This window comes from Cupressus sempervirens, chromosome 1 (assembly GCF_028749045.1).
Source record: "Cupressus sempervirens isolate cs-2001-9-10 chromosome 1, ASM2874904v1, whole genome shotgun sequence".
NCBI classification, from domain to species: Eukaryota; Viridiplantae; Streptophyta; class Pinopsida; order Cupressales; family Cupressaceae; genus Cupressus; species Cupressus sempervirens.
The window spans coordinates 347577486-347598375 of NC_143118.1; positions in this window are offsets into that span (position 1 = coordinate 347577486).

Below are 20890 nucleotides of genomic sequence, written 5' to 3' on the forward strand. Positions count from 1 at the left end.
TCGATCTACTTGGACTTTCATGTTTTCTTTAAGGACCATGTCACCTGGCTGAAAGTGTCGTGGAAGCACCTTCTTGTTGAAATTCCTTTTGAGACGAGTTTGATAGACTGTGAGATGATCATAGGCTTGTTGTCGCTTCTCGTCTAAGAGATCTAGCTGGGTGAGCCGAGCTACTCTATATTCTTCATCTGATATTTGCCCTTGCAAAGATATGCGCAAGGAGGGAAGTTCAACCTCTATAGGTAGTACTGCTTCGGCACCATAGACTAGGGAGTATGGAGTTGTGCCTGTGGATGTACGGAAGGAAGTTCGATAGGCCCATAGGGCTGAATTTATTTGTAGGTGCCAATCACGGCCGGAATCATTGACAACTTTCTTTAGAATTTTGAGGAGGGTTTTGTTAGTTGCCTCTGCCTGGCCGTTACCTTGTGGGAAATATGGGCTAGAAAAGCGGTGATGGATGCGGAGGGAAGTACATAATTCTTCCATGTTGAGATTTTCAAAGTTACCTCCGTGGTCAGTGAAGATGGTGGATGGGATGCCGAAGCGGCAAACAATGTGGTACAAGATGAACTTGGAGACCTGAACTCCTGTAGCTGAGACTAGGGGGACTGCTTCCACCCATTTAGTGAAATAGTCTGTAGCTATTATTATCCATTTATGTCCATCAGATGAGAGGGGTGTGATAGTTCCAACTAGATCAAGGCCCCAACAAGCGAAAGGCCAAGGTGGTGCAATAGGTTGTAGATCCTGTGCTAGAGCGTGCACAAGATTTGCATGTTGCTGACATGGGAGACACTTTCTGACAAAGTCACAAGAGTCTTCTTCAATGGTAGGCCAATAGTAGCCTACTCTAAGGATTTGTCGTGCTAGGACAATACCACTCGTGTGGGCACCGCAAAGTCCAAAGTGTACTTCCTTTAACACCATCGCGGCCTCATTTTGGTCTAAACATCGAGAGAGAGTATCGTGATAACCCCGACAATATAGGGTATTGGCTATGATAACATAGCGGGATGATTTTCGGATGAGGTTCTGGCGTTGGGTACGTGTGAGGTGAGGGGATATGATACCATCGTTAAGGTAAGCGTGAATCTCATGGTACCAAGGGGACTGGGAACCAACCAAGATACAAACACGGTTTGAATCCTCATTCGCATAGGCGGGTGTGAGGAGCTGCTCCACTAAAAAATCATACTGTGTAGCTTCTTGGGGAATTTCCAAGAGAGAGCCTATAGTAGCCATAGCATCTGCTACTTTGTTCTGTATTCGAGGCACTTGTGTGAACTGAAGCTTTGTAAAATGTTGGGTTAGCTGATCAACTAGCTCTTTGTAGGGTAATAGCTTTTCATCTTTGGTTTGATATTCATTTAGGGCTTGCTTGATGATGAGCTGAGAATCGCCAAAGATTTGTAGCTCAACAATGTTCCATTCTACAGCTATCTTTAATCCTGCTATGAGGGCCTCATATTCAGCTATATTGTTGGTGCTAGGGAATTGTAGCTTGAAGGCTTTTGGAATGTAATCTCCTTGAGGTGTGACCAACAATATTCCTGCCCCTGATCCATGAGATGTGTATGAGCCATCAAAATAAAGTTTCCATGGGGGTTGTTCTTCAATTAGACAGATATGCTCATCTGGAAATTCTGTGATCAACGGATAAGCATCTATTAGAGGTGCATCAGCTAGGTGATCTGCTATAGCTTGCCCTTTGATTGCCTTTCTATCCACATACTGGATGTCAAATTCACTAAGGAGCATAACCCATTTGGCCAAACGGCCTGTAAGTGCTGTTCTAGAGAGCATATACTTGAGAGGGTCAATCTTGGAGACTAGTTGGATGGTATGACTTAGCATGTAATGGCGAAGCTTTTGAGTTGAGAAGACAATTGCCAAACAAGCTTTTTCCATAGGAGTGTAATTGAGTTCATAACCAACTAGGGTTCTACTGATGTAGTAGATGGCTCTTTCTCTTTTGTAGTCATCAAGCTGTGCTAGAAGTGCCCCTAGAGCAGTAGGTGTTGTTGATATGTACAAAATTAGGGGACGACCAGGAATTGGTGGAACCAAGATAGGGGGATTGATGAGATACTGCTTGAGATGGTCGAAGCTGCGCTGACATAAAGGATCCCACTTGAAGTTCTCATCCTTCTTTAGTAAATGTGAAAATGGTGTACACTTATCTGCAAGCTGGGAGATGAAGCGCCGAACAGATTGGAGCTTTCCTTGAAGAGAGCGAAGTTGTCGCAGTGTCTGGGGAGGAGGCATGTCTAAGATAGCCTTGACCTTCTTGGGGTCGATCTCTATACCTCGTTTAGAAACTATGAAGCCTAGAAGCTTGCCAGATGTGACCCCAAAGACACATTTCTTGGGATTCAGCATGAGATGATATTTGGCTAACCTATCAAAGATTTTCTCCAAGTCAGCAAGATGATCCATGAAGGTATGAGACTTGACCAAGATATCATCCACATAATCCTCCAAAATGCTATGGATGAGATCATGAAAAATGGCTGTCATAGCTCTTTGATAGGTAGCCCCAGCATTCTTTAGGCCAAAAGGCATCATGTTGTAGCAAAAGGTTCCCCAAGGGGTAGTGAATGCTGTCTTATGCTGATCCTCTTCTGCAATCTTGATTTGATTATACCCAGAAAATCCATCCATGAGGGACAAAATTTCATGTCCAGCTGTAAGATCTACAATCATATCTATGTTGGGCAAGGGAAAATCATCTTTTGGACAAGCTTTGTTAAGATCTCTAAAATCAGTGTAGATTCTGATGTCACCGGAAGGTTTAGTGACAGGGACCATGTTGGAGATCCACTCGGAGTAGTCGATAGGTCGGATAACCTTAGCAGCTAACATTCTTTCTAATTCAGCTTTGACCAATAATGCCACCTTGGGGTGTATTTTTCTAAGCTTTTGTCTGACGGGCTTGATCTTTGGATCAACTGCAAGATGATGAACTACAAGCTTTGGATCAAGTCCTGGCATGTCCTGATATGACCATGCAAATCGGCCAATATTATCTCTTAAGACCTCAAAGAGGAGGTCAGCTTGGTCTTGTGATAGGGATGCAGCAATGTGAAGAAGTCTGGGGATCTCTGAAGAACCAATGTTGACTTCTCGAGTATCCTCAATTATAATAGAAGACACCTCTGGTCGATTATCTTGAGGAGGCAATGCTAAATCCTCATGTTCTTCTTGTGGCTCTGGATTTTCTTGCTGAGGGGTTCTCTTCGTTGCCTTAGCTAGTCTCAGATTCACCTTAGTTCCAGTTTTGGGTGTATCGGAACTAGGTTGGGGATTTTCTCCAAAATACCCCTTGGGATCTAGCTTGTAGATATAGGCAGAATCTGGCTTTGTTTTCTTGTGAGGAGTTTCAGCTCCCATGAATCTTAGAAGTGCCTCCTCTGATGTGAACTCATCGATGTGTATGACACTTGGTTGGTCCCAATCTATGAGTTGTGGATGGGCGAGTGGTAGGTCAATGAGGTGGATGGATAGTTCTTGGAGAACAGAGTCTCCGAGGGAGATTTGGTCTAGGATATCGTCGTAGGCTCTCTTTTCAACTTCCTCAGGAATGTCTTCAATTTCAACAAGGTCGCGGTGAATGTTTGAAAAAGTGTGACCGTTCTCATTGGTGCCCCCAGTTGTGGGTATGCCAAAGCCAAGACCTGACTTCGATTCCCACTTGTGTGCATCGATGGGGCACTGAATGCCTCTTTCTTCTGGTCCTAGACAACCACCTTGATAGTTCCATTTGTCAGTGATGAGCTTATGTTCTTGGGGATACTTTTGGCTGAAGTGATCAAGGCATGCTTGATTTCTTTGAGGTGCATCCTTATGTAACCATTTGTTGATATCTAGAGTGAGCTCCTCATGAAGAGGGATTTTCGAGGATACAAAGGTTGTTGGGCCAAACTGTTTGTATCGAGGAGGTGGAATTTCCTTAGCTTTGTGATATGTTGATCGTCCATGGGCATGTGGATCAAGTGGGAGTGTCCCGACAGCAAATGCATCTGACAGACTATACTCTCCACAACCTTTGTTATTGATCTTCACGGTAGACAGGGTAGAGGCAAGGATGGTTTCTGGGTCATTATAAGTGTGGGATGAGCTGGCGATGGATGTGCTGATATCAATTCCAGGGCAATGGTTTGTATATGAAGCTTCAACCGCATTGCAGTAAGCAAAGGGTTCTGGATCGGCATGGATGGTTACCTCAGTGCCTTGATGCGGAAATTTGATGCACTGATGGTAAGTGGATGGAACGGCTTTCATGGCGTGAATCCATGGGCGACCGAGGAGGATGTTAAATGGTAGGTTTAGATCAATAACATGGCAGAGTGTCTCTTGGATGACTGGCCCAACCTTGATTGGCAGCAAAATAGTTCCTTCTGTGGTTCTTTCCAAGTTGTCATAAGCTTTGATGGTGATAACCTCACTGATGATATCTGCCTCAGTATACCCAGCTTGTTTTATGAATTTTAGGGTGCAAATATTCAAGGCTGATCCATTATCTATCATTACTCTTTTTACAACAAAGTTGGATACCATGATGGCTATGTGAAGCGGAAGGGTGTGATCTGGGTCGACCACGGGTATGTCGGTGGATTTGAACGATAGGGCACATGAGGATGAGAGGTGTCCAACAAGATTACGAAAATCAGTAGCATTGATATCAGAAGGGACACAAGATTCTATGAGAGCACTGTCAAGGATGTTCTTGTACACAGGACTAGTGCGAAGAAGGTCTAAAATGGAGATTTGGGCTGGCATGTTCCCAAGGTGTTCCAAGATATTGTACTGGCTTTTTGATGGAGCTGATGGTGTTGGTGTAACAGGTGGGCCTGCGATGTTAAATCGCGCTCTTCGAGTGGTGACTGCACACTCATTGTTTGGTCCTTGGATATTGATAACATTGACGGAAGGCTCTTTCTCGGATATACAACCTATAAGGCTACCATAGTCTATATAGGATGAAGTGTGGTCATTGTTCTTCCCATGCTGTTGGTTTGGCTGACGGTTGTTGGTGTTGTTGTTGTTGGTTTGGATAGGTGCTTTTCCAGGATTTTGGTTGTGGTGTGGAGGAAAAGCATTTTGATAGATCTGTAAGCCTGCATTGGGAGAGGTTTGGGCACCAACAGTGATTTCCTTCCGATCAATGAGGTCTTGCACATAGTCTTTCAGTTTCATGCATCTGAGGGTAGTGTGACCTTTTACCCTATGAAATTTGCAGTACTCATTATCTTTGTACCATGCAGCTTTGGATTGGCTTGGGTCAATTTGCTGGGTAGGAGGAAATTTGATGAGGTTTTCTTTGACTAATTTCTCAAAAATGACATCCAATGGCTCACCAAGGGGTGTATAGTTTCTAGGTGTAGGTTGGAATCTAGGCTTTTGTCCTGCAGCTACATTGATGGCATTAGCTTGATTGCTAGACCCTTGAAAGTTGGGTCTTGGAGTGTGGTTTTGATAGCTTTGGTTATTCTGTTGTTGGTAGTTGATAGCTTGTTGATTTTTTGGTTGATATGGTGGGTTGGACTAGTTGTGAGAAGGACCAACAATATTCACATGTCTGGTGTCAGTGACGCCATCTATTGCAACGTGCTTGTTTTTGTTCCAATACCTAGACTTGTCATTGGAATGTGATTGATTTTGGTTGGCTTCCTTGTAAAGCTTGACCACACCATCTTTAATGAGTCCTTGCTCAAAGATCATTCCTTTCTCTTTGATATCTTTATAGGTTTGCATACAGTTCATGGTCATGTGGTGAGCCAAGCTAGGATGGGCATTATCAATAAACATTTTCACAACATGGCGTTCTGGCAAGGTGTAGGATATGCGGGTGGTAAGGGTTTGCCATCTTTGTAGGTATTCGGCAAGGCTTTCTCCACCTTTTTGCTTGGTGTGGACAAGATCAACTATTGATAGCTCTATTTCAACAAGATGGGCATATTGGGCTAAAAATGCCTCAGATAATTCAGCAAAGTTTTTAATTGTACCATAGGGGATTCTATAAAACCATTCAAGAGCTGGTCCAGCTAAGCTTTTGGGAAAAAGGCGCAAGAGGAAGACATCATTGTATGCTACATCCTGGCAGTGCATGTAAAATTCTTTGATATGTGTGACAGGGTCTCCTTTTCCTCTGAATTTGTCAAATTTGGGTACCTCAAAGTGTTTGGGAAATGGTGTCATGGTAATGGCTCTGTCAAATGGGTAAGGACACACATTCTCAAACCTGAATGTCTTCGGATCATTCCCTTCTTGGATGGCTTTCAGAGCTATCTTCATTTGCTCCCATTCTGAATTGATAGGTGATGGCTGGGGTGCCCCCAATGTAGGAGTGCCTTGAGGTAGGTATGTACTGGATGGGGCCACTGAATATGGATGGCTATGAGGGATTTGCTGATAGGGATTGTACATTGTTTGGGCAGCTGCATGGTGGATGACAGGTTGCTGAGGGGGAGGTGGCGCATATTGCTGCATGTGCTGCGAGGCTTGCTGTTGATATGGGATTTGAGGTTGGGATTGAGGAACATAAGCTGGCTGTGGGATAAATGGATTTCTTTGTGGAGGTAAGGTATAAGATGGTTGAGAGGCTTGGGGAAAGGATCGAGGGGCTTGTGGGGTTTGACCAATATATGTGGGTTGTGCCCCCATTTGGGATGGTATCTGCAAATAATTGGTGGTTGGCCGGGGTGGTGGATTACCTCCTAGAAGTGGCATTGAAAAGTAGTTGGTAATTGGAGGTAATGGATTAGTTGGTGGTGGAGGTGGTGGGAGTTGAAAGCTTGGGAATGGAACTGATGGGGTTTGATAGCTTTGTGGTTGGATTTGGAAGCTTGGTAGAGTGGTGGCAGGGGCTGGGGTCACTTGGGAGCTTGGTAGAAAATTGGTAGTAGCTTGTGGGATTTGATAGCTTTGTGGAGTGAGGGTAGTAGCTTGTAGATTTGTGGCTAATGGTATTGAGCTCCCAAGACCTAATGGAAATGATGGGATTGTGTGTTGGGCTGCAGTGAACAAGCTGGGGGTGATGAAAGGTTGATTACTTGGCCCCATGGGTGGCATCCCTATTGTATATTGCTGAGGTTGGCCAAAGATGCTAGCACTGATTTGGGAGATGGGTGGATTTGGAAGGCTGGGTTGGGGAGCAGCAACAGCAATAGTGAAGGGGGTGAACGGTGAGCTGTTTTGGGTAAAAGGGGTTTGGAGCGGAGAGGTATGAACCAAGGATGGAGTGGTGGTGGCTGGGTTGGCTTGCGGCATGGAGATTTCAACTTGGGTGGATGATGGTATGTTTGGGTCTGTTGGATCATATGGATTGGCTGGAGGCTCTTCTTTTGGCATATATTGAGGATAATTTGGATCATAAGAGCCTATGGGTGGTGGTAGCTGCCCAAACAATGGGTGAGATGGATCTGATAATGGAGGGGGTCTTCCAAAGTCAAAGGTTCCTACATTTTCCCTTCGAAAATTAGCCATGATTGTCTCTTTGTTCTTGTCTATAATGGCATTTACCAATACTGCATTTCCTGGTTGGTTCATGAAAGCTTCAATGTCAGTGCGTGATGGCATAGCTTTCTCTGGGCTGAAGGATGGCTGAGTGCTCAAGGGGGGTGAGGCTGTTCGATCCAAATGATAGGGCTCCATTGTTTCTTTCTTCTTGGCTAAGCGAGTGACGGGTGGCATGAAAAATGCTCTTAGGGATGAGATGCAATAATGCTGATGGATGCAAAAGGGGGAAGGCTTCTCTATGCAAATGATTTCCTAGGTTAAGGCAAAGCTATACGAAAAAACCTAAGGAGGATTGGGTTGGAGATTCTAACTTCAAAGATATGTTGCCAAAGCACGAAAGGTCTGCTTTCCTATGTGTAAGCTTGGTGGTGATTGTGTCAACTTAAGGATAGACTGATGATCCTTTAGGAAGAACACGAGATTGACCACTTGTGGATCCCAACCTTTAGCTCAAGGTGATGAGGGATAACAAGTGACAAAGCTGGATAACCCTAGACAAAGCTCTGTCAAAGGGATAACCTTGGTGAGATTGATGGATTTGGAAGATTTTAGGAGTGGCAAACTTTTGGCAAAAGTGACAACAATTGTGAAGGCTTGGATGTGAGGTTTTGATTGCTGGCTAGATGGTTTGATTCTAAATGAGATGGATGAGCTAATAATGCTTAAGGGGATAACCTAAGATGGCTGGCTTTTCTACAAAAATGACTCTAAAGTGAAGCTTATCCAAGAAGATGTGGAGAAACAAGGGTGTCTAATCATAGAAATCATGCCTAGTTGGTAAGGCATAAGCAGGATTAACTCTTGGATGTTGGCTAAATTTGATGGTGCGCTCTAACCAGGCCTCTTGAAGTGCTTCGTCGGTAGCTTTTGCCTCTACTTTGTGGAGTTTGGCAATTCGTGGGCTTGGTGTTATTTCTTTTCTCTTGGCTGAAAGTTCTTGGTATGCTAGAGATGGTTTGAGTTTAACTTTGTGGAACTTCTGTTTGGGTTTGGGTTGCTCTGACATCAATTTCTGAATTTGCTTGGCTTTGAGAGATCTTGGTTGTTTTGCTTCAACTCATTCAACTTCTGGAATAGGCAGTGACTACGCTAAGTATGCCCTAAGCTAGGATTGACCAAATTTGGCAAACATTCATTCAACAAATAAAAGATCAAGCAATAGATAGAAATAACCAGATAGAAGTTTTTGATTCTCAGAAAGTGATACTTGCGCCAAGGAGTGTGTATGTTCTACAAATGTTTCGATCAGTCACCTCAAACACATTAACATCCTAGATGGTTGTCTACAAGGCTGACAGTTGGTTTAGCTAAGGAGTCCTCGATATACCCAAGGTACGTGAGGCCCAAATCCGTAGATGAGACCAAAAAGATGTCACACAGTCGAGAGGAGCGGTAACCCACTTCTCCTCTTTCACTTCTCAAGGGTATAAAGTTCCTTGAGGCTTAGCCCGAGTGACAAAATCTTGATCCCAAGAGAGGTGTCTTTCGATTCACCTTCTGATTCTTATACTCCGCCAGAACGCTGGAGTTGAGGTCGTCCAAGGGGTGATGAAATCCCCAAGCAGGCCTCCTAAAAAGAAACAAGGTTTTGGATCCTAATCTTATGCACCCAAGATGGCCTCGAAAGACGACAAGGGGAGAGAAGACTTGGATGACCTTGGGCTAAAAAACACATTTTTTCTTTTACCAACTGACACTTAAGTTTTCTGATCTAGACTTTGCAAGCACTCATGTTTAAGATACAATGTTTATTCCAACTTGAAGCACCAACAAAAGTAAATCGATCGAAGAATGAAAACAATAAGAAGAGTTAGGGTCAACAAAAGCAAACTCGCGCGCCCAGAGGCCCTCCACGTCAAGTATCGATTAATTTTCTTTAAGGCATTCAAGATTGAGTGTGAGTTTGTTTTAAGCCCAAAACAAAAGTGTGTGAGATTCGATTTCAAGCGCGCACCCGGAGGCTCTCCACGTCAGTTGTTGTTCAATTTTAGTGCCCAAACTTGAAGTGTGATCGATTTAATCTAGAGTTTTGATCATTTAAGAATTTTGATAAAGTTAAAGCAAAAATTCAAAGACCAAGTGAGTGAGTTAGATTGTGGAACATTTAACACCTTTTTCAAGTAGACCCATCCCCATAAATGGCGCTGAGATTGCAACCAATGGTTAATATTTGATGGGTGATTAGAAAAGAGGTGAGTCCAAGGAACTACTCAAATTGATTTTTGCAAATTTTTATTTTAACTTAACAAGGTTTCTTAAATGTCCAAAAATCAAACTTTACCTAGATTGCATGTGGAAAAGAGATTTGTTTTGTTCAATTTTTAGAAGCTCCAAATGAAGTGTTTGATATTGCAATAGTTAATTGATCCTTAGAATTCAAGATTGGATTTGTTGTTTTAACCATGCATTCAAGGAAAATTTGATTTTAATCCATGGCATTCAAGAGTGATTTTAGCAACATGCATTCAAAGAAAAGTGGTTAAACATTCAAGTGTTTTCTTTTGAGCATTCAAGATTGAGATTTTGTGTGTTGTTTTAAGAACTTTGAAGTGCTTTGTTTTAACCTTAGATCATTCAAGATTGTTTTGGACTCAAAAGTGAAAATGACTCTTTGGACTTTGGTTTTCATTCAAGATTTTGTGTTCTAGTTTGCATATTTTAAGCCCAAAAATGATATTCCTAGATTGTTTTGATGCATGAAAATCCTAAGAAACATTCAAGATTTTGCAATAAGACATTTGTTTGGAACAAATAACAAAGCTTTTAGGACAATTTTTGGAAACCATTTAGGACTCTTAGTTTTTATGAGATTTTTTAAAAGAACTTTAGTGTGCACTTAGTGTTGATTTTGAACCTTTTGAAATGGAAACTTAAAGTTCTTTTTAAATTCTCAAAAATGAAGTGTTCCTAATTTTGCATGAATGTATCTAAAACCTTGATGTTGCAAGGATGCAAATGATTAGATTGGTTTAGTTTCACTTGTTAAAAGATTTTTTCTTTTTTGCAAATTTTTAATTTTTCAATGGATTTAAGTATGATTTGGGGGTTCATTTTAAGCACTAAAAAGAAGTGTGTATGATTTTGCTTTCTTAAAAAAAAATGGCCAAGATCTCCCACAAGAAGAAGAAGAAGAAGTAGATGGAATAAGAAGAATATAGACAAGAAGAAGAAGAAGAATTTCAAGTTCTTTGTCCACCTATAAGCTTGAAAAATCTGCAAACACTATGAGATAGATTATGAGTTCCTTTGTCTTCTTCATGCTCATGTGGACCTACAAAACCAATTTATACAATCCTACCAATCACAAAAACAAGAAAAATAAGCCAAAATCAGCAAATGACATACAAAACTTGACTAAAAAAGCTAATGAAGATGACCCATGCGGGGTCCCACCGGGCGTGCCAAAATGTATATGAGCAATGTTAGTATGCTAATAGAAACCAAATTTAAATAAAGCTTCTACAAACTAAACAAAATTCATAAACTTCAAGATAGACTAAGATGAGCTCTCAATTGAGAATATGAGCCATTAATGGACTCTCTCAATAAGAAGCTCTCTTGTTGAGTAGCTTTATCTAAATGGATAGGATGTATGCTCAATATGCTTCCAAAGGCTTCAATGGATGATTGTGGATTTTTGGTGTGGATAGATGGCTTTAATATGGATTTGGCTCTCAAAATAGCATTATAACTTTACTTCATGGATTGTGTTATTTTGTAAAGGGGAAGGATCCAATTTATAGGCAAGAGGCTTGAGGGATTGAGGGCTAAGATGCAAGGATGGGAGAAAGCTTATGGAAGGCTTAGATTGCATGAGAGGAGAGCACATGGATTGTGCTTCCTTATAGCCAATCAAGGAGTGACACATGTCACATGGTGAGAGGATGGAGGAAAGGGCAAGGATGAGTCAACAAAGGAGGCTCAAGAGATAAAATCTTCATAAAGACCCTCATAATGACTTGTAAGAGCAATAAAAGGGCTTGTAAGAGTCATTTATGACCTAGTGGACTTCATAAAGTTTTATGGTTGAGATATTTTGAGGGTGATGAGAGCAAATTCGACTTGGACTTGATTAGGAAGGTTTTAGGCTTGCTTAGGCTTGTGCAAATGATTAGAGGATGGATTAGGATGGTTTAGGATTAGCTTAGGGATAGGCAAGTGGATGGCATTTAATGAGGGTGGGTGAAGGAGGAGATATTTGTTAACTTTGGCTTGGGTTAGTAAGTCTTAACCCATGTTTAGGGAATGTGACAAGGTTAGGAGGGGATTAGGATTAGGTTTAAAGACATCTTCTAGAAGAGTCTAGATTTTGGAGGAGGATAAAGACTTTCTAGAATAGTCTAGAATTTCCTAGGATGAGGATGAAGACTTTCTAGAAGAGTCTAGAACTTCTTAGGATGAGGATAAATTAGATTTTTAGGAAATAAATAAAGTTTTATTTATTTCAAGGGTTTGGGTTGAGGAGATATTTATTAAAACTTTTTTAATAAACATGAGGATTAATATTTAATTTTAATTAAATATTTTGAGTTGGGATTAGGGGTAGGAAATGATGGGATTAGCCTTTAATCAAAATTAAAGAAGGATTAGAAGATTTTGGAAGAGGTTATTGGTCATAAGGAAATTGGCCAACTTTTGGGAAAAAAATAAATTTTTTATTTATTTTAGAATTTTTGGTCAATTTATTAATTAAATAAATAATAAATAAGGAAATAATGTTTAAATAAGATTTAAACATTTTTGGGAGGGATTCCTTAATTAAATATTTTTAATTAAGATAAAAGGATTTAATGGCATAAAAATTAATTAATAAATGATGATGTCATCGGGAATTTTTCAGAAAATAAAAATACTTTATTTTCTAAAGGATTTTTAGGTGTCTACAACTCTAAATTGTATTCAAAGCTCAACCTTAAATCTTAACTCTTACCAAAGAAAAGTTAGCTCCTTAACTAAAACTATGAATTGACTCAAAGTTGACTCATTTATAGGTAATACACATAATAACCAAAAACAATAACTTAATTCAAGTAATAATGAAAATATCTCCAAAGACAACTTTCAAGTACTTGTGTTAGTGTCTCATGTCAAAACTTTCTATGAGCAATGTAGTGATTGTGAGTAATTCATCATATGTGGCCAGAATGATTTAGGAACTTCAGCTAAGAACTTATTTTTTATAATAATTACACTTTTTATTTTCAACTCACATCTGACATGATTATGTTAAACTTCATCCAAATCCTTGCTATAATTAGGAAAATGTAAATACAAGTCTAGTGTACAACTGAGTTACCACTTAAACTTATCATGACAGCAACACCCAAGCACTTCTTCACCAAGTTTTGAATTAATCTTAGAATTCACACTTTTCACTATGTTAGAAACATTTAAGTCATTTTTTTTTCTCATTAATTAGAATGCCTTCAATGATCATAGGAAAATTTTCCAAGGCTTTAATTTTGAGTTGCAAGTATCTAGAAGTTTTTCTTGCTTACTTGTTAGTTGTTCGATACTTGCACATTTTCATTCCTTTTTTTCCAAACACATGTTAGTGTGGTCATCTAAATCATTTGAAAATAATTTAAGAGATTATATTGTACCACTACTCATCTCTTTTATCTCTTTGAGGTCATTGATGATCTCCTTCCTAAATATTCATTATTCTTTGATACTTCCCAACTCCTTTAAAATCCCTTGTTCAATTTGATTTTTTTTTACATACATTATTTTTAGGTTATTGAAAAAATTAGAGGCATGTGCATTCATGCAATTAATACATCCATCTGTCATTTTACCATATGTTTAGTGTTTATATATGTTATCTATAATAATATTATTAAAAGATCTTTCATAGATTAGCAATTTATTTAGTAGAGGAAGATTCAAGTGATAAAGATGAATCTCCTACAAATGATCAAAGGCATAAAGATAGAGCTCGATCTTGGTGCTTGACTTGATCCTTGGTTTGTTTGTTTTTGTTTGATTGCTCTACTAAAATGGTTGCAAAAACCTGGAAATTATAGACATCATTTTCATGTGTGACATGAAATAAGCCCACTTGGGACACATTAAAATTAGATTCATTAGCTTCATTAAAATTTTCTCCATGGTAGGTTATGCAACTTCAACAAATAAGTTTCCTATAGACGGGTTCAGTACCAATCTGAAATCCACTTTGGTCTTTTTCATTTTTTCTCTCTTATGTACTAAATCAACACATTCATTTGTGATTGGTGTTTTCAACTAAATAACCCTCTCTTTTTTTCCTTTCTAAACTATATTGAAGCAAATAGGTTGAGAATTATGATGGTGAGGATTCCATTACTATAGAAGAATTGAGAACCATAGGTGAGATTGGTTGATCATTTTCATTATCTATAACAGGAACTTTGAGACATATTTACATTATGAGGAGATAGAGTGCCCATAGGAAAGCTCAAAGAATGAATCATTTTATCTAAAAATGGTGATGTCAATGAGCTCATTTTATTGGATTCTTTCACTATTTTTTTGTACTAGATTCAAGGTCTTATCCTTTGGTTTAGACATTCTTTTTCTAGTTATGGAACCAATTTTACATACTACAACATGATCTACTCCTTTGCTAGTCAATCTTCATCATCAGCCCCTCCATGTATGACACAATGGAGGATGGTGTGGGGTAGCGGTAAGGTGGAATAAACCCAAATTAAATATACAAACAACCTCCTTGCTCAAAGTTCCACACAATTTAAGCTTTACTCAAACCAAACTTCTTATATAGCCATCTAAGCCACAAGTTGACTAGTCAAACATTTATATTATATGTTTAGTCTTGGAAGAGTAAACCAAAACCCAAGAAAAGGACAAAAAATGATCATACATTGTTAGAGATAGGTCCACATAGGAGTTAGGAGTCAGTTCCCAACTATGTGAGACACCACACCATTACACGAAACAACATGAATAGAAATAAAACACCTTGCTAGAGGAAAAATTGCAAGAAATAGATACTTTGAAGAGCTACACAAAAATCAATGAACAGAAAACCTCATAGTATGTGCACTTATGAAAAGGTTCAAGGATAGGTCCTCAACATGTTATCAACTACGCACATTTGGAAACCATAAGAAGCAATGGCTAATTTGTGAACAATGAAGTGGTACAAAAAATAAGAAATATTTTTTGTTGATGCAAGATTTCTTAAAGACCCAATATTCTCCTGCATCAAACACCTAGGGTTAATAAAGAACTAATGTACACATTAGGCATTACCTATGTTTTGACTTGAATCATAAAGATCCAATTCAATTTGTGTAATTAACGAACTATCTTCTACTAGTTTGTTTGTCCACTGAACTAGGTATTCCATGTAGTATTTTCCACTGGTGCTCTTGCTTATTCTCATATTCAAGATCATCTCAATGTTGTATGTCTTCGTCTTACGATAATCTAGGTTTTTTTTATTCATCACTTGGGTCAAAATACTCAAAAATATTTGCAATATTGAATATAGGTGAAATATCCATATCTCCTAGAAATACAACTTTAAAAGCATTTCCATTTCAAATTTTCTTAGAATCTTTCAATGACCAAATTTCTTCATTTTCAACTTACTAAAGGTTCCAACTAGAAATATTTGTTTTCTTTAAATGAATCATAACCTCATCTCCAACCTTAAAATATTTATGTCTCATTCTCTTATCTTCTCTTTGTTTGTATTTCAAATTACTATTTTCGAAATCCTCTTTCACTTCTTTATTCAATGTCTTCATGAAATCTACAAATTACTCACCTTCAACACTTATCTTATCATTAGTAGCCAAATCGCGTAATTTAGTAGTTCCTTTAGGATTCATTCCATTATCAATCACAAAATGTTTCTTCTAGTGCTTCTATTCACATAATTATTATATGTGAAATCTTCTTGTGCTAAGACTAAATCCTAATTATCAGGCTTATCTCCAACCAAGCATCTTAATAAGTTACCCAAACTTTTGTTTTCAACCTCATTTTGTCCATATATTTGTGTGTGAAATGTAGAGCTAAACTTCAACTCTATATTCAACTTCTTCTAAAGTGTCTTCCAAAAATGACCAGTAAAATTAGTATCTCTTTTTGAAATATTAGTCTTAGGAAAACCATGTAATTTTACCACTTCCTTAAAGAATAATCCAGCCACATGTACTACATCATATGCCTTCTTACAAGGTATGAAATGAGTCATGTTTGAAAATATGTCAACCACTACAAACATAGAATAATTACCTCTTTGAGTTCTACGCAAACCAAGAACAAAGTCCATACTAATATCTTCCCAAGGCTTACTAGGTATAAGTAATGGTGAATATGCTCCCAAATTCTAACTAATTCCTTTTGTATTTTGACAAATTATGTAACTTCTCACCAATCATTGCACATCCTTATAAATATACACCCAAAAGTATGTTGGAACAATAGATTAATTGTGTATTGTATTTGATGTTACATAAAATGTCATATCATTACTAGTCAGTGTATGTCGAGCTCACTCGGGCATTAAAGACAATTTTTTTTGGCTACAAAGAATTCTAGAGTTTTCCTAGTTTAGAAGGTAGTGTCTATCGAGTTCACTCGAGTGTCAAAGAAAAGTCTGCAAAAGATGAGTGTTAAGCGAGTTCACTTGGTTAATGAAGGAAATGTTGGATAGAACTAGTGTTAACCAAGCTCACTCGATTACTAAAGAAACTTTGCGAGTATGCAATGTTTGCCAAGTTTCAGTTGGTTAACATAGGAATTTTTTTTTGAGTTAGTGTCTACTGAGTAGGGTCAACTAATGAAGGATTTTCATGTTTTAGCATATTGAGTTCAATTATTTTATCTATTGGTTCTAGCCGACTAAGAAGATGAATATTAATTATTCTAAGTTGTATTTGAGTTGACTTAACAATGTGAAAGATATAAATAAAAGGTCGAGGATTAGAAATGTGTAAGTGTATAAGAATGTGAATGCATGGAATATTTTGATGATCTAATGATGCAAAGAGAAAGCAAATTAGAAGGATAAGCAGAATATCCTTGAGAAGCTAAAAAGATATATTCAATCAAGAAGGATAAAGTAAAAGCTAGAATTGAGATCTATAATCAACAATTAAATTGCACCCAAATCAAGTCATTTCATTGTTACTCTCTAACCATTGTAGCATTGATCTAAATCTCTTAACAAAGTTGGCTGAATAGCTATTTGTAAATCCTCTAACAAGGTGGCAATTCTATTGAATTGTATAAAGACCTCTAACAAGGCCACTCCTAATAGGGTGATTAAATCCTCTAATGGGGTCACACCTAACAGTGTGTTTTGTAACCTTTAATAGGGTTGGCTCCTAATAGGGCTCACTTCAGAAGAGTGAAAAGTAGTAACTAGTTGCAATTGGTGTTTTTTCCTAAATTGGGTTTCCACTTTAAATCTTTGTGTCAAATGTGCTCATGCTATTTCTTTTATGTGTTTGTAACTAAGTTAAAGTAATAAGTAATCATAGATAACATCTTAAGGTTTGCATGTTAAGTGTTTGCTAAGCAATTACAATGTTTTTCGAGTTACACCATTTGTTTGTTTGTCGAGTTTCAGCAGCGTTAAGTTTTCACATAATTATTTTGTAATAACATCTAAGGGATCTAGGATTTATTTTTGTAGTGACTGATTCACCCCTCCCCTCTCAATTACTCCTCTTATATATGAAACAATTGGTATCAGAGATTTTGGTGTTTGCAAAGAAGGTTTCAAGGACCTAAGCTAAAGAATAGGATGTCTTACAGAAGAGAGATTCCCAAATTCAATCAAGACAACATTAAAGCATGGCAAGGACTTATGAGGTTACATCTAGCAACTAGTAGTGATTCAACTTGTATCTTGATGTTGAATACAAGACTTCTACTAGAACATTATTAGTTGAAGATATTACTGAAAGGAAAAAGCATAACATCATGGTGATTGATATTGCATCTGCTCTTAGTTATGCTAAATTTGATGAAGTAAAAGACTACAAAAATGGCTCATGCAATGTGGACCAAACTGAAAGACATCTATGGAGGAGATGACAATGTAAGAAGAGCCAAAGTAGAAATTCTTAGAGGTCAATTTGATAAGATGAAAATGAGAGAAGATAAAAACATTGCAAAATATGTGGAAAAAACCAAAGCAAGTGTAAGTGCAATCAAAGCATCTAGAGGAGACATTGATGACAAAATAGTTGTAAGTAAGGTACTCATAACTCTTCTTCCTATTTATTCAATTAGAGTGTTAGCTATTTAAGAAATGAGGTGTGATCCAAATAACAAAATAACTTTGGATGCTTTAGTTGGAAGCTTGACAAATTTTGAATTCGGTAACTATGATAACTATGTTCTTAGTTCCAAAAATCTTGAGTTTGCATTTGAAGCAAAACTCTCACTTAAAGAAAAGAGCAAGAAATCAAAGGCCAATCAATTAGAAAGTGAAGAAGAAATAGAAGAAAGTTCTGACAGTGATCTTGAAATTTTTGAAGCCCTACTTGCAAAGAAATATTCTAAAGGCAGAGGAAAGTACAAAGGCATGATTCCTCTAATTTGTTTTTCTTGTGAAGTTGTTCATATTGTTGCTAGGTTTCTAAATAGAGAAAACAAGGATGAGAAGAAAAGTAAAAATTACAAAGACAAGAAGGAATTCAAGAGCTACAAGGACAAAGGTAAGAAATATATTTTTATGGCTAAAGATTCTGATAATAGTGAAGATGAAATGGTATATATTGTTGTAAAAGATGAATCTGATGATGAAGGAGATAAGAATGCACTTATCTCTCATGTTAGCAAAAATGATACATGTATTATTGATAGTGACTACTTACATCATATGATTGGAGATAAAATAAAGTCTAAAACATGGAACATTATGATGGAGGTAGTGTAAGATTTGGAAACAATGAACCTTGTTGCATAAAAAATGAAAAGTTGAATAACATTGGATTCAAGGTAGAATTTATGAATGGGAAAGCCAAAATGCTAGATGGAAAAGGAAATCTGGTTGGATCTGGTAAACAAACAAAAGCTAACCTATTTTATCTTGATTTTGGTGAAAATTCATGTTTTATTGCTCAAGTAGAAGAAAGATGGTTATGGCACAAAAGATTATGTCATGTAAACTTTGATAATCTGGTTAAGATAAGTAAACACAAAAGAGTAAGAGGTATTCCTAGCTTGAAGAAACCTGATATGGGTCTATGCAAAAATTGTCAAATTGGTAAGATGGGAAAGACTAGTTTCAAAAGCAAGAACTCTCATTCTAAAAAAGTCTTAGAGCTTGTGCATATAGACTTATGTGAACTTATTGGAATAGCAAGTTATAGTGGAGAAATTTTTTTCATTCTATTTGTTAATGATTATTGTAATGTATCTAAAACAAAAATTAGAAGCTTTTAAAAAATTTAGGTGATATCTGGCAAGAGTAGAAAAATAAATTGGAAAGAAATTAAAATGTTTAAGATCACATAGAGGTGGTGAATTCTCTCTAATGAATTCAATGAATTCTACATTGAAAAAGGAATTAAAAGACAAGTATCAACCCTTGGTACACCAAAGCAAAATGGTATAGCTGAAAGAAGGAACATATCCATCATGCATTGTGCAAGAACATTGATGATAGAAAAGAATGTTGCAAACAAATACTGGAATGAAGTGATCAGCATTGTAGTTCATACCTTGAATAGAGTACAGCTATAGAAAGATTCAAATCAAACTCCTTATGAACTATGGTATGTTTACAACCCAATGTAAAATAGTTAAAAGTATTTGGTAGCAAATGTCACATCTTGAAAGAATCTAGAAAAGAAAAATTTGATATAAAAGGTGATGTAGGCATATTTCTAGGATACTCCTGCAAAAGGTAAGCATACAAATGTTTCAATTTGTCTACTCATAAAATCATAGAATGTGCACATGTGAGAAATGATGAGTTTGCAAAAAAGAGTGATGAAGAAAGTAGAAAAGAGCCTGAGGTTTACAGAAGATTTGTCTACTATGAACTTGATACCCTGCCATATTTATCTGAAGTAAAGGAGGCTTCACCTCTTGAGTCCCCAAAATCTCCAATAGCTACCAAGTTGAAAATGGTGCAACCCAAGTCTTAGTCTAAAGGACCTGAGTCATAATCAGAGGCTACCAAGATACTTCAAGAGAAAATCGAGTCTAATGGACCGGAGTCACAAATAATGGGAACCCAAGCTTGATATTGAAGTTCATGACAAAATCAATAAATCCAAAGAGCCTGTGTTAGCAAGATATGTCAAAAGGCATCATGCACCTAATTAGATCATTGAAGACAAATCAGATGGAACAATTACAAGAAGCAAATTAAAAGGTACACGTTTACTTGCTAAATTTGAACCTAGAAATTTTAAAGACACTTTGGATAATGAAAGTTGGATCAAAGCAATGAATGAACAAATAGAACAAGTAGAGAAGAACAAAACCTAGACTCTTATTCCTAGACCCAAGGATAAAAATGTAATTGACACAAAGTGGGTATTTAGAAATAAGCTAAATGAAGATGGAAAAGTTTCTAGAAACAAAGCAAGATTAGTATGTAAAGGCCATTCTCAAGAAGAAGCTATTGATTATGGTGAAAAATTTTCTCCTATTGCAAGATTAGAAGGTGTTAGACTTTACTAGCTTATGCAACTCATATAGGATTTAAAGTCTATCAAAAGGATATAAAATCTACATTCTTGAATGAAATTCTTGAGGACAAAGTCTACATTAAACAAAAAGAAGCTTTTATAGATCCTAGCAAAAAAAACATGGTCTGCAAATTACACAAAGCATTATATGACCTCAAGCAAGCTCCCAGAGCTTGGTATGAAAGACTTCACAATTACTTGATACAAATTGGTTTTCAAAGAACAAATGATAACAGTAGCCTGTACATCAAAGAAGGACCAGACAAGAAGATTGTGTTGGCAGAAATATTTGTTGATGATACTTTATTCACAGCAAATGATGACTTGTGCAAGGAATTTTCATAAGAAATGAGTAAAGAATTTGAAATTTTTATGTTTGGAGAGATAAATTCTTTATTGGATTATAGATTCAACAAAAGAAAGATGGTATCTACATTACTCAATCTAAATATATCAAGGAGACACTAAAGAAATTTGGAATGGAAGATTCAAGACTAGTTGGAACCTCTATGTCTACTAGACATAAGCTTTCCAAAAATGATGATTCTAAATATGTAGATCAGACCACGTATAGATCAATGATTGGAAAATTACAGTATGTAGTACATACAAGACCTAATATTGCATTAGTAGTTGGTATGGTGGCAAGATTCTTAGCAAATCCCAAAGAAAATCATGTGATGGAAATTAAAAGAATC